Raw genomic sequence first — 13069 nt, forward strand, 5'->3', positions numbered from 1 at the left:
CACTATACAGAATCCCATACCCGGTTAAAGGATGATTCCGGCAATCACAACATCATGCCTTATAAAATGTTAGAAAAATAATTATCGAGCACAAATCACATCCCAGCAAACACAAAACGTTTTCGACATCATTCGCAAAAGGTTATAAAAGGTTGTCAGAAAACGTTTAAATGTCGGGTTATATAAAGGTTATATTAAGAGTATAAAACGTTTTCATAACCTTATAAAACATATTTTGATAATCTAGTGCTCAGCAAACAAAAATGTTTTACAGAAAACATTTAAATGTCGGGTTATATAAAGGGTATAAAAACGTTTTAATAACATTACAAAAACATTCTTGAAAACTTGATACAAAACATTCTAAACAAAATGTTATTTTGGGGTTGAACAAATATTTTGCGAAAAATGTTTGCCCAAAATATTTTCAATAACGTTTTATAAACGTTTTCATGACCTTTATATAACCCGACATTTAAATGTTATTCAAAGATTTTGAAAAAAACATTTTAAGAACATTTCTGTGGTTGCTGGGTTCAAATATTTTAACATAATGTTATTTAAGTATTGACACAATATTTGGCAAAAATGTTAGCAAAAATAGTTTACAATAACATTTTTGAAAACATTAAAAATATTGTTGTAGTGTGTTTTCATACAAAACGTTTTAAAACGTTATCATGACCTTTATATAACCCGACATTTTAATGTTATTAAAACGTTTTTACCTAAACCAAAAGCCAAAATATAACTTATTTGAAATGTTTTTAAAACGTTTTTGTGTTTGCTGGGATGGGTTTATTTGAAACAAACTCATATTGACCATAAAAATGAGTAAAAACAGGCGGCTCTCAACACGCGATATTCAAAATTCTCGCGCCGAAATTATCCAGTGGAATGACGTCATGGTTAATTGTGCTCAATTGTTGTCAGCCTTCATTGTATTACTGGGACGTCATTGCACTCGACAATCTCGGCCCCCGGTAATTTTGAATATCGCGTGTTGAGAGACGGTTGTTTTAATTCGTTTTTATGGTCAATATGAGTTTGAGTAAAGACACAGCTTATTTTGCTCTGAGCTTGTTGTCGTGTTTGCTACATGCATGAGTTCTATTTAAACTTGCCTTATTTTATATTTTGTTGTCTGTTTGGTCTGCTTATTATGTGGACAGAGATTTTCATCACTTGTACACTTATGCACTGTTTTCCTGACACTTCTGTGGGATTATTAGCAATTTTTTGGCCATCGAACTTTGCCTGTACCTACATTGGTTGTTTGGTTCTTCATGTCTGCTTATGTGCACAGTGATTTTCATCACTTGTTCCAGGGCACTTTTGTATTCACATTGATCCCTGTTGTTTTTACAGGTTTAACACTTCTGTGGGCCTTGGAATTGGTAATTGTTGGCTATCGAACTTTACCTACTTCTATGCCTACATTTGTTGTTGCATACCGGATTTTTGTTTCCCCCTTTTTTAAGTTGGTATACCTTGCTCTCTTTCTTTTCAGTTGTTTGTATATTCAAGGTATCCTCTTGTATCATTTATTGATCCTGATGTTTATTGTGTCCTCGTCCGTTGGATTCACCATTACCCACTTTTTATAAAGAAGATGCGTTGAGAGCACGATTTTCCCGGAATTTTTCACAACTTTTAATTTCACGCACATGCATTCCCGATTAAATTCACCTTACTTACATTTCACATATCCGCTTGGGTATTTTTGTTGCTTTTGTAAATTTTATTTGTAATCTCTGTACTATTTACACTAATCATGCTAATGTCATGTTGCATATTTTGTATCAGCAAAGTTTCAAATGTCAAAATTTGTTAGTTTTAAAACCAATTTTAAATGTATCAATTTTGGTTTATTAAATATTACGTAACATACATTAACGTACACATAAACTTATGAACCGTATTTTAAAGAATATTCTATTACTCTTACGACCCATTATTCAAAATCGCGCACTGTGATTTGTTAAAACGCGTCACGTGAGAGCCCATTATTCTGCAATAATGGGTCGAGCGCCGTAACACATTCTACGCAGAGCATTACGCTTGGTTGCGCGTGCATTATTTCCGCGATACGCGCTGTCACTTAAGCGTACGCGCTCCACCTTGAAGTAAGCAACTTTAAATATTTGTGCCAAAAAATGATATTTTCTCTTTAATCGCACTATTTTCTGGTAATAGAATAGAAATAAAGGGTGCAGCATTATCTTTACACGCAAATATGTGTCCTCGACAGTAAAACGTTTAAATAATGGGTTCGGCTGCGCCCCACCCATTATTTACGTTTTTACTGCCTCGGGCACATTATTTGCGTGTAAAGGATAATGCATTACCCTTTATTTCTTAAATGATACACTCAGATGCCATCAAAGTGTAATATGCACTTTTGAACACCGAACCAAGTTGTTCGAAAACCTGGAATGTTTGGTCCGACATTGCAACTGTCCTAACAAAAATGTGATGAAACCCTCAGATGAACCTCCAAGTTTGTTGGGTGATACCGGTACCGTGATTGTGTTTTCAATCTTTCTGACTCTCAATCTGGATTACCAGTGTCCTTAAATGTAAGAAATCGCGACTAAAGGTTAATAGTACGCTATAAAATCGATGTAATGAGAAATTGGGCCAACTTTCAAAATACTACTGCTTCTACTATATATTATCTATAAACATATCAAACATATTATCTCAATTGAAATGTATCTTTGTTTTCTTCCAGTGGATCATTGGTTTTTCATGAAAATGTACCGGCTATATCTTGCAAGTGAGATGATTGCGCCCTCGATAAACATAGTTAAAACAGCATAGCATTTGAATTGAGAGAGGTCCACGTCCTCGTTACCTCCTTAGGTTTCTATAGTACTAAGGGTTTTAACTTAAAAATTAAACTATAAATATACCATCAGTAATGTCATGGACAATTTAATATATCGTGTAATGCATCATTGTTTTTCATCATGAACTAAAAAATTGTAAAATAGATATATATTTCCATGGTTGTTACTATAGAACAATAATCAAAATACGGTACAAGTTTTCTGCAGTGCATGTGATGTGAAGCGTTCTTATTACAAATATCAGGCAGACCTTTGTAACGTTGGCATGAATGGAATGTTGACATTCCGTCCTCTCTTCAGCTGCTTAGCAACCACACATTTACACTTTTCGTAGGGATAATCCCCTCTAAGATTATGATAAGTAAATCGAATCCATCGCCAGCATCCATGAGAGGTAGACTTCTCCGTAGTCCACTTGCCCATTTTGCATACTCTGGCCATTACATTTAAACATAAAACTCTGATTTATATTGATTTGTGTGCAACTGATTTATTTTTTTACATAATCTGATCTTTTCAGTCACCGCACTCCCTCTGTTTGTTAGCTTCCCAAGTGGACTACTGACTTTGCCTTGCGGTTAAGATTTTTAACACGGGACTCTATGGAGAGTTAGGCCAATTTCTGGCCTAACTAAAATTGGCCATGATGTAATGCATCTTTAAATGGATCTGCCTTGTGATTGGTCGCCCATATCTCGCTATTGTTTAAATCTTCCGGGCCCGCGCCATTACCATTAACTACACCGTACACAACTATCTGTGGTATTTGCGGCGCTTTTGTGTTGACGCGAAAGTTAATCTCTCATCAAACATCTAGCGCATCTTGTACTATACCATGCTTAGTACTTGTGGTTAATGGACTGATAAACAAGTATGCTTGACTGTGTGTTTTTAGAGAGCAAAGTCCCGGGGGTAAAGTTCTGCTTAAAATTCAAAGTCCATAGTCGGATTTACGGGGTTCGCTATCAATAAACTGGTATCATTCCAAAATCAGAATTGTTCAGTATTAAAGTGAGCCATTATAATTATGCAAGATAATGTTGCATTCAGTTACTTTTATTGTCACTAATTATCTGATATTTTTAACTCTTTATGACCATTTTACTATTGAATACTTTAATTTTAATAAACATCAGTATAATTTTGAGTTCAACGAAATGGGTTCATCATGACTAATAATAACATATTTTAATAAAATTCGACTATGGCATAGTCTACTCCTTGCCTCGCTTGGTGATCTGACGGTAGATTTAAAAGCGGACGTTGTATTGATGAGTTGACCTCAATGTTTATCAACAAAGGCAAGGGACTGGTATATCGATATGCTTAAGTGAATCCCATGCAACCACTAAACTGTTCAATGGTCTTATTTTGATGTGGCGGGAGTTTTAAAAACACGAGTCCTGAACAAAATATGATGCGCGCGCATACTGCCAGGCAAAAAACAATGGAAATTGTGATGATGCGTGCGCATTCTGCCAGGCATTTATTGAACACATTTACGCTGAAAAGGGAATATATTATGTCTTTTCGGTTGCCAGAATCTTGTGTTACAATCTTATCCATCACAGAGAGAATACCAATTCTGGTACCACACATCAAATTTCAAGATTTCGGTAGCTCCTCTTCATCAACATAATTGCGTATTTTGATTTGTGCTCTTTTCGTGGTCATATAATCTCCAAATACAGAAATGTCTTTGTCACAGATTTGATAGAGCATCAACTACCGCCCGGGGTGATAGATATCTGATAATAGTTATGCTTAGCACAATAGACCATTATATACTTAAAGTTATACCCTACTGTGTCCTCCCAGCACAAAAGTGTTATGATTGCAGACCAGTTCTGCTCCACTTTTTAATCTCCTAATTTTTGGTTTCTGAACAATAAAGAAATTAAAACTCAATATTTGAAAAGACCGATTGTGTGTGTTTATTATGTTCTTGTCTTCGTTGCAGTATTCACGTTTGCCAGTATTATGTAAAGGTAGCTTAAAAGAAGACATTGTAGTCATCTATTGACTTATCTAGGACATATTGCCAATATGTTGTACGCATTTCTTTTTCAAACACGAGTAGAATCATAAAATAAATGCAACTGAGTCATAATGCAAAAGTTTGTTATTTTTTTCTTATTTATTGCCAGTCCAAACTTTACTGTTCAAGTTTGTATCTGTCTCCCTCTACAAAGTTGTTTACTCATTTCATACAAAATATATAGCATATACCATCGCAATGAACTGTTTAACATACTACAATAAACACCGGTGCCATGTTTTTGTTTTATGTTTTAAGGATTCTGTCCACAATGTTTGTTCTTTATACAATCTGTTTTCCCTCAAATTAGCTAAACTGAAAAAATATCCACAGTATGCCACGCAATTTTTTCAGCAAAATGATTTTATTTTCATATATATTTATTATTACAACATAATTTGACAAGCAAAACAAAGCACCAGTTCAATAATAAGTCACAAGTAAATACAAACATTATACGATACAAAACACAATAATTAATACTTGTTTCATTCTGCCGACGCTGTAATAATATAAGCGACACATTTGCAGTGTTTAGTCACAAGAACATAACATAATATAACAAAATGATATAAAAATAATTATTGTCATAATTTCCACATATAAGTTTGGTGGCACATTTAACAGAAGTTGACCAAACTCGAACATATTATACATACAGCTAAATAATGCCAATGAGATCAAACGTTAGCAAAATACTTTACAAACATTGGCACCATAACATTTTGGTTTTTGTACTTTAACAACACAGCAAGATTCCTCCTGCATATACAGTGTCCTATACCCGATTAACGCCCCTACCTCATACTAAATACCGTCATCCTCAGAGTATCTCTTGATCACATGCTAGGCTCAGTATCTAGCAACTGACTATCAAGGTACTACCATGTTGACTTTAGTAAAGTACAACAATGGAGGAATCTAGTTGTGTAAAAATGCTAATCAGTTATCACTAACAGGTACACACGGGAATATGAGTAACCAGGTATCACCAACTTTTTGATTTTGAAGTGTTTAAACTTCGACCTATACATTATAGTTCTTGTCTATAGCTATGTTAAACGTTTGCATTCCGTTTTGTAAATTTTGTAATATCAACATTTAGGTAGGAAGTGTATTTTGTATAAAAATGGTAAACATTAAAGGAAAGAGAAAATAAACTGGTTTTATTTTCTTTAAACCTGGAACACATCACCTCTCCCTTAATTGCAATATATTGTTCAGGACATAATAAATACCTTTAGTACAATCTTTCCCTATATCGTATCACCTGTATTTAAATGTAGAATTAATTATGTATAGTAAAAAATCATTTGATTTATTAGATGCCAAATTGCCTCCAAAACAGCTCAAAATATTTCACACTGCTGCAAGTTGCAACGCAATGTTCCATCGGATTGCACTTTTCCTTGCTCGCTTAACAATGCATGTCAAAAGTCAGATCCCAAGTAGGTTTTAGACCACAGAGTTTATAAACTGTAATCAACTTTTCTCATTTGTTATTTATATTTCTTTGAAATGAAAAGTTGAGTCAGGCTCATTTTTTTTACATCTTTGCCATTCTTTATCAATTTTTGGTTTGAATTTGATCGACAAAATTGAGCAAACACGGTACAGTTATGTTACACTATGACGTTAAAGCTCTTGGTTTAGATGTAGTCTTCTACATTGAAGCCAACAATGGGAATTTTATTATTATGAAAATACTCAATCATATCATTTGACAATCTAAAATGAGGTTACCTACACGATTCACAGCAGCAGCATAATCCAGATCAGCATACTGCCTTAAAAGGGCGTAACGCGTGCAGACACTATGCAACATACATCACGTACGCAATATCACGTTGCAGATACATATACGCATTTGTTTGGACATTATCTGGATTTTGTTGACTTATGTTGGTAGCTCCGTTTTATATTTGACACGATAACATAGTAATTATAGTTTAATTAACAGTTAAAGAAGATGACTCGCTTATTGTTTTCTCAATCAACACATTCTGTTTTCTGGCTCAGAATAGCCCTCCCACGTGTCAGATATTGGGGCTGGCGACGTCCAAAAGTAAACTGAATGAAAGCTTCCTCTTTTGGAAAGCATTCATTTGTTGTGAGAAATAAGTATTGTAAAACATATTCTGTTTTAGTTTGTCTGGCATCGTCACATTAGAAATGACGAATATCGTATGTATTATACATATTTTCCAACATATTTTCCAAATTTTAATAAAAACTTTATGCATATGATTGCTGTTATTGATATATTGTTTCAAAGATATAGTATACGTACATACAGTGCAGTGAATAAGTTGGTTACATTTACAGGTGGGTGACCCGATCACTATATCTATATTTATACATGGAGACAGTCTGATTACAAATTTTGCGTTGAATTTATTCCAGTGGTTTGGATATTGGGGTATGAAGCTATCACTGTTAACATTGTTCTTTTTAACAATACCGTTAAAATGTTGTTGATTAAGCATAGGCCTACTCACATTTGTATTGACGTTTCCCCACCAGTGTTCAAAGATTTGAGGCTATCGCTCTTTTCTTTATGGCTAAAAGTTTACTCTTCGTGTGAGCTTTCCCCTCAAAATCTCAAATTTGATGGTGTATGGTGGATGGGGTTGAGAAGCTGTCAATCAGGTCACCTACCTTTAATATATTATTCATTCTATAAAAATACATTTTATACCAAGAGCAAAAGGCTCGTTTTATCTATTGTTGTACATTACGTTCTCTTAAAACACTATATTAATGGGACCATGACATAAATAGTGAGTAAAATCCACAATGTGTACTAGCATCGCGAAACTCTGGTTGATTTCTAACCATCTGGTACATGAAGAGCTAGATCGTTCGCCAAAAAGGTGTAGACTTATGACATATAGAGTAAATCGCTCCGTCGGTAAAAACCTACGCATTGAATATCGTTAGGAATGTGCGATTCAGGATTCACGGTAATAATACCGATTACGTCATAAGGCTAAGTCTAGAGGCGAATATGTTGAAGCTAAGAGCCTGATGGAATGTTGGCTTCTCAATTTTTGCTTCTGCTTCTGTGTGAAAGTCACACAAGCATTTAGAGCCTTTGTCTTTTGAAAACAAGCTTGTATAAAAAATACTTAGGGTTCGGATAGCGACATTTTCAGGTATTTTTCCTGGGACCTGAGAACACATCAGACATATCGAATTGCATTTTGAATACGAGGAATGTCCTTTTGATATCAAATAATTTTATGGCAAATGATTAAAAATTGATATTTTTGAAATTTAACAGTCCTCGAAGTAAATTGTATAAATCTAATGATATGTACTTAAAACGTATGTACCTGCGATGAAAGGCCATCCATCATATAAAAAATTTGACATTTGGTATTGAAGATATAGATTTTCCCCGAAAACACCAAAAAATGTAGGTCTTTTGTGGAAAAAATATATCTTCTATATGAAAGGTCTAAATTTTCAATTGATGGTCAGCTTTTCATCCCAGTAGATATCATTAGATTTACAAAGTTTACTTCGAGATTTAATATTTTGCCATAAAATTTGTATTATATCGCGAATTTAAAAAACAAAACAAAATTATTTGATATCAGAAGGACAGAATGCAATTCGACATGTCCCACAAAAATACTGTGCAAACGTTGCTATCCGATTCCTTAAATGGATTATAAAATGTACCCAACTGTTTTCATAGCTAAAAATGTTGTTATTATGCTATTGTGGAGTAAATAGACCACCTCTGATAGGCGATGGCTTCTTACAGACGCATTTGACCCATTTTGTAGTATAGTATTAATTAGATTTTTTACATTATTACCGATTAATAGTTTGTACATTGTACATTGTTTACGGAACACTTTCTGTACAGTTTTTGCAAGTTTTGAAAATTTTGAGATGCACACGTCACCACGAATGTAAAATGGGTATTTACAACATGGTTTCATCTTGAATTCCGCCAAAAATGTTATAAACAGTATAAAAGATTACTTATTTGAATATGTTGAACGCTTAATAATAGAGAATTGTGCGATATTTCAGTGCATCTCGATATACATGTGGTATAATGTTAACACTGCCAGAACAATTGAAATGGATGAAGAATCTTTAAAAGTGAACGCTTGTTTTGCGGTGCATAAATATCAAACTTTGACAACCATCTCAAACTTATGAAAAATAGTCAAGTATAATAGAAAGGTTAGCAAACAGTTGTAATAGAAATTCCAACTTTTGTATAAATACACTTCTTCTTTAAACTTAGTTTTGCAAAAACTGCACATTGCACATGGTGATGATACTCAAATTTGGTAAAATTGAGTGCCAAGCACATCTCATCAGCAACTTGTGTAAAAATAGATTGAATGGCATTGGAAGCTCTGGATTTTACCTCAAAACGTAATGAATTAAGTATCAAGCTTTTGAAGACACGTTGAGTAGTTTTAAATATCAATATATCGATACAAAAAGTATCATTAGGAATTTAAAGAAATAATGCATCTTTGTTCATTTATAGATAATGCAATATCAATTTTGAAAATTAATTTCAAAAATATTGTAATAGCAATTGAGCAAATTCAAATAGCGAAAGTATCAACTGAAACCATTTTCATGTTAACAATGAAACCCTTTTTTATATCTTGAGGTAAAATAAAATCTTTGGTTATACATATGTCATAAAGTGTGAAATAAAGAAACTCTACTGTGTGCTGTTTTCAAAGATTAATATAATTTCTCTCTGATTGTCTACATTACAATCATTTTCAATGTACATCGACGAAGAACAACAATGTTTTGTAGCTTAACACTCGCCCACACACCAGTGGCGGACTTTGCTCCTGCTTGTGTTTGCGTTGACCATTGCCGGCCCATCAACAATATTGAGAGGATGTGATACTGCGTACTGCGCATGGATGATGTTACGACGCAATTAGTCTTTATTCTGTATTGAAAAACGTTGTCTACTAATACGAACTCTCCACCTTTCCGCAGGCTGGACAATGGTAGTGTCACTCCATAGTTATATTTCAGAGATATAATATATGCGATCAAGCAAAATCAGTCGGAACTCGGAAATATTGATTTTGAGATATAGCCAAACAAAGGAAAGATTTCCTTTTGTTTCCTTTTGTTTTGGAAACTCTTTAACTGCTCATATCTTTGGAACTGGTTGTTCAATTTCGCTGGATTTTTCTGCAAAATCCAGCTTTTTAAATGCTTTTTACTCTCCTATAAGAAACTGGAAATTTAATATTTCCGAGTTCCGACTGATTTTGCTTGATCGCATCACATATGGGTTGTACAAGTAACCCAAAAAGAATGTGTAAGAATGAGAGCAAGATATTTCACAAGTATTAATTTCACGCACATGCATTCCAGTTTTACCTCACCTTATATTTCACATTTGCCCAGGTACAGTTGATTTATCCTCGTACGTATTTTTTGTTATTTATCGTAGGTTTTATGTATTCACATATCTTGCTATATAAGTAATTTGCAAATATCAAATCCTGTAAGTTTTTAAACCAATTTTAAGGGTATAGTTTCAATTTTGGTTTAAAACATATTAGAGAGATTGCGATGTTCCAAACGCAGTACAAGTCGGCTGGAATAAAGACTATAAATCTGATCTAATTTAATCTAGGTCGATAGAGGGCATAGTGATTGAAAAATTAACAGTAAGCGTAGTCTCTGCCTAATTCAAACAGTCCGCTTTTGATATTGACTAAAATTTTGACTTAACATGCTGCTTAAACTTAATTGTATTTTTGTGCTCCCCAAATATTATAGTTGCCCAAAAACATACAGTTTGGTAGATTAAAGATCACTACATCTCATATCATGACTTTACTTTCAAAATGAGACTTCTTCGTCCTGAAAATTGGGCGCGTTGCATGAACTTCGACATGAGGTAAAATCAGCATATTTCAACGTAGCATCTGCGTTTTATACTACGTTGGAATCCAAAATGGGAAATCGCAATGTCATTTTTTGTACGCAAAGTATCACACACATTTCAATGGGCAATCTCTGCGTATGGACATCGCGTATAAATTTAGTCGATTTTCAACACATCGCTGCACCTTTATTATAATGATTTGTTACAAACACAAAGGATCATAATAGTAATTAGACTTTCCTTCGTATGTTCATTACATTGACTGTCTTTAACATATTGTGAAATGGACAAATTTTGTGCAATTTCAACAATGTATCTACGTTTATTTCGGACGTGGAAATTCTTCAAAACTGGCCAAATACGTGACCTCGCTTCGATACAGGAGAGTGGTTTTGAATAAATCAACGTACGTCCGATACCTACGTTTGGAAATCGCAATCTCTCTATTACGTAAAATAACATTAACGTACTTTTAAACTTATGAACCGTATGTTAATTTTTTAAAGAAAAATGATACACTCAAGGTCAGATGCCATCAAAGTGTATATTGTCCTTTATGCACTTTTGAACACCGAACCAAGTTGTTCGAATACCTGGAATGTTTGGTCCAACATTGCAACTGTCCTAACAAAAATGTGATGAAACCCTCAGATGAGCCTCCAAGTCTGTTCGGTGATACCGTGATTCTTATGCTACACTTTGGTGTTTTCAATCTTTCTGATTCTCAATCTGGATTACCAGTGTCCTTAAATGTAAGAACTAAGACTAAAGGTTAATAGTACGCTATAAAATCGATGTAATTAAAAAATTGGTTCACCTTTCAAAATACTACTTCTACTATAAACGTATTATCTTATTGGAATGTTTCTTTTTTCAGTAGATCATTGTTTTTTTTAGTAAAACACAGAACTTAGCAAATTGTATACTATGTTCATTACGTTTTACTAAAATGTACCATGCATTGACGTTACATGAGTCAATGCTAGGCCGGCTATATCTGACATGCAAGTGAGATGATTGCGGCCCCGATAACATAGTTTAAACGGCATAAAATTTGAATTAAAAGAGGTCCACGCCCTCCTTACCTCCTCAGGTTTTACAGTGATAACTGATCAAGTTGAACTTTAATTATACGTCATATGTCATGGACATTTATATTGTATGAAGTTAAACATCAGGTAGACCTTTGAAATGTTGTGTTATGCAAAAAAAAGTGTCAAAAGGGATCAAAAAACAACAGTTGTGAAGTGCCTTCGTTGCCGCCGTCTCCTGCCTCACTTGGCGATCTGACGGTTGAAGTTTAGCAACGTTATAACCATAGGGCAATGAGAGGGATGAAACACCGGCCATGTCGTAATTGTACAAATATCCACATATCATGATATTTTGGCTTATTATAAACTGAACATGATAAGAAGTGGTTTATAATGATATAAAATTACGATCATGTATTGGTTGCATTAATCATATAATAACATTATGTAACAAAAATGTGCTGCTATTAAAATGCTTTACAAACACAATTTACGGTAATCAAGCAAAAGTTATTGAGCAAATGGTCTATTCTTATCCACGTTGCAGGCTCCCTTTACTTCACAATTCCTGAGATTTTACAATTGTTCAAAACAATAAAATGTAGAAGAGCCTTGCCCACTTGTTGTGGCCAAATCTTAATATTGACGTTTTTACAGTTTTTCATCAGGACCAAGTAAAATTATTTTGTGTTACAATTGTTTTGTTACATTTTGCTTTATTAGATTACAGGGTGTCCTAAATTCATCTATTTTCAGATTTATGACAGAAACAACTAGAACTACACTCATCTATAACTGCATACACACCAATATACATACACTACCAACTCACCCCGACACGCAAAGAAATTATTCGTATGCTCTTTTCTCACTCTGACTAATCTATTAACATAGACACATACGTTTGCATACACACATAATGTTCACACCCACTCTTATACACCACGTACGTACAAACCATGTACCCGTTCACACACCCACCCACTCCCACTGGTTTTTCCCTTCAATCGGGGATACACACATTTTACACAGGTTGCGTAACCATGAAAATGGGGACACCCAGTTGGCACATAGAGCCCGATCTTCCCCAGTTGACTAGGAAAATGTCTAACATTCCTGACTTTCTACAGGGCAAATGGAGACATCACCCCCTATTGCCCTGTAGAGTGTCTTAACACGCTTTATATCCCCTGTTACCCTGTATAGAGTCCGTTTAAAAATCGGGGATATCCCCGGTTGGCGG

This window comes from Amphiura filiformis, chromosome 5, assembly GCF_039555335.1.
Source record: "Amphiura filiformis chromosome 5, Afil_fr2py, whole genome shotgun sequence".
Taxonomy (NCBI): Eukaryota; Metazoa; Echinodermata; class Ophiuroidea; order Amphilepidida; family Amphiuridae; genus Amphiura; species Amphiura filiformis.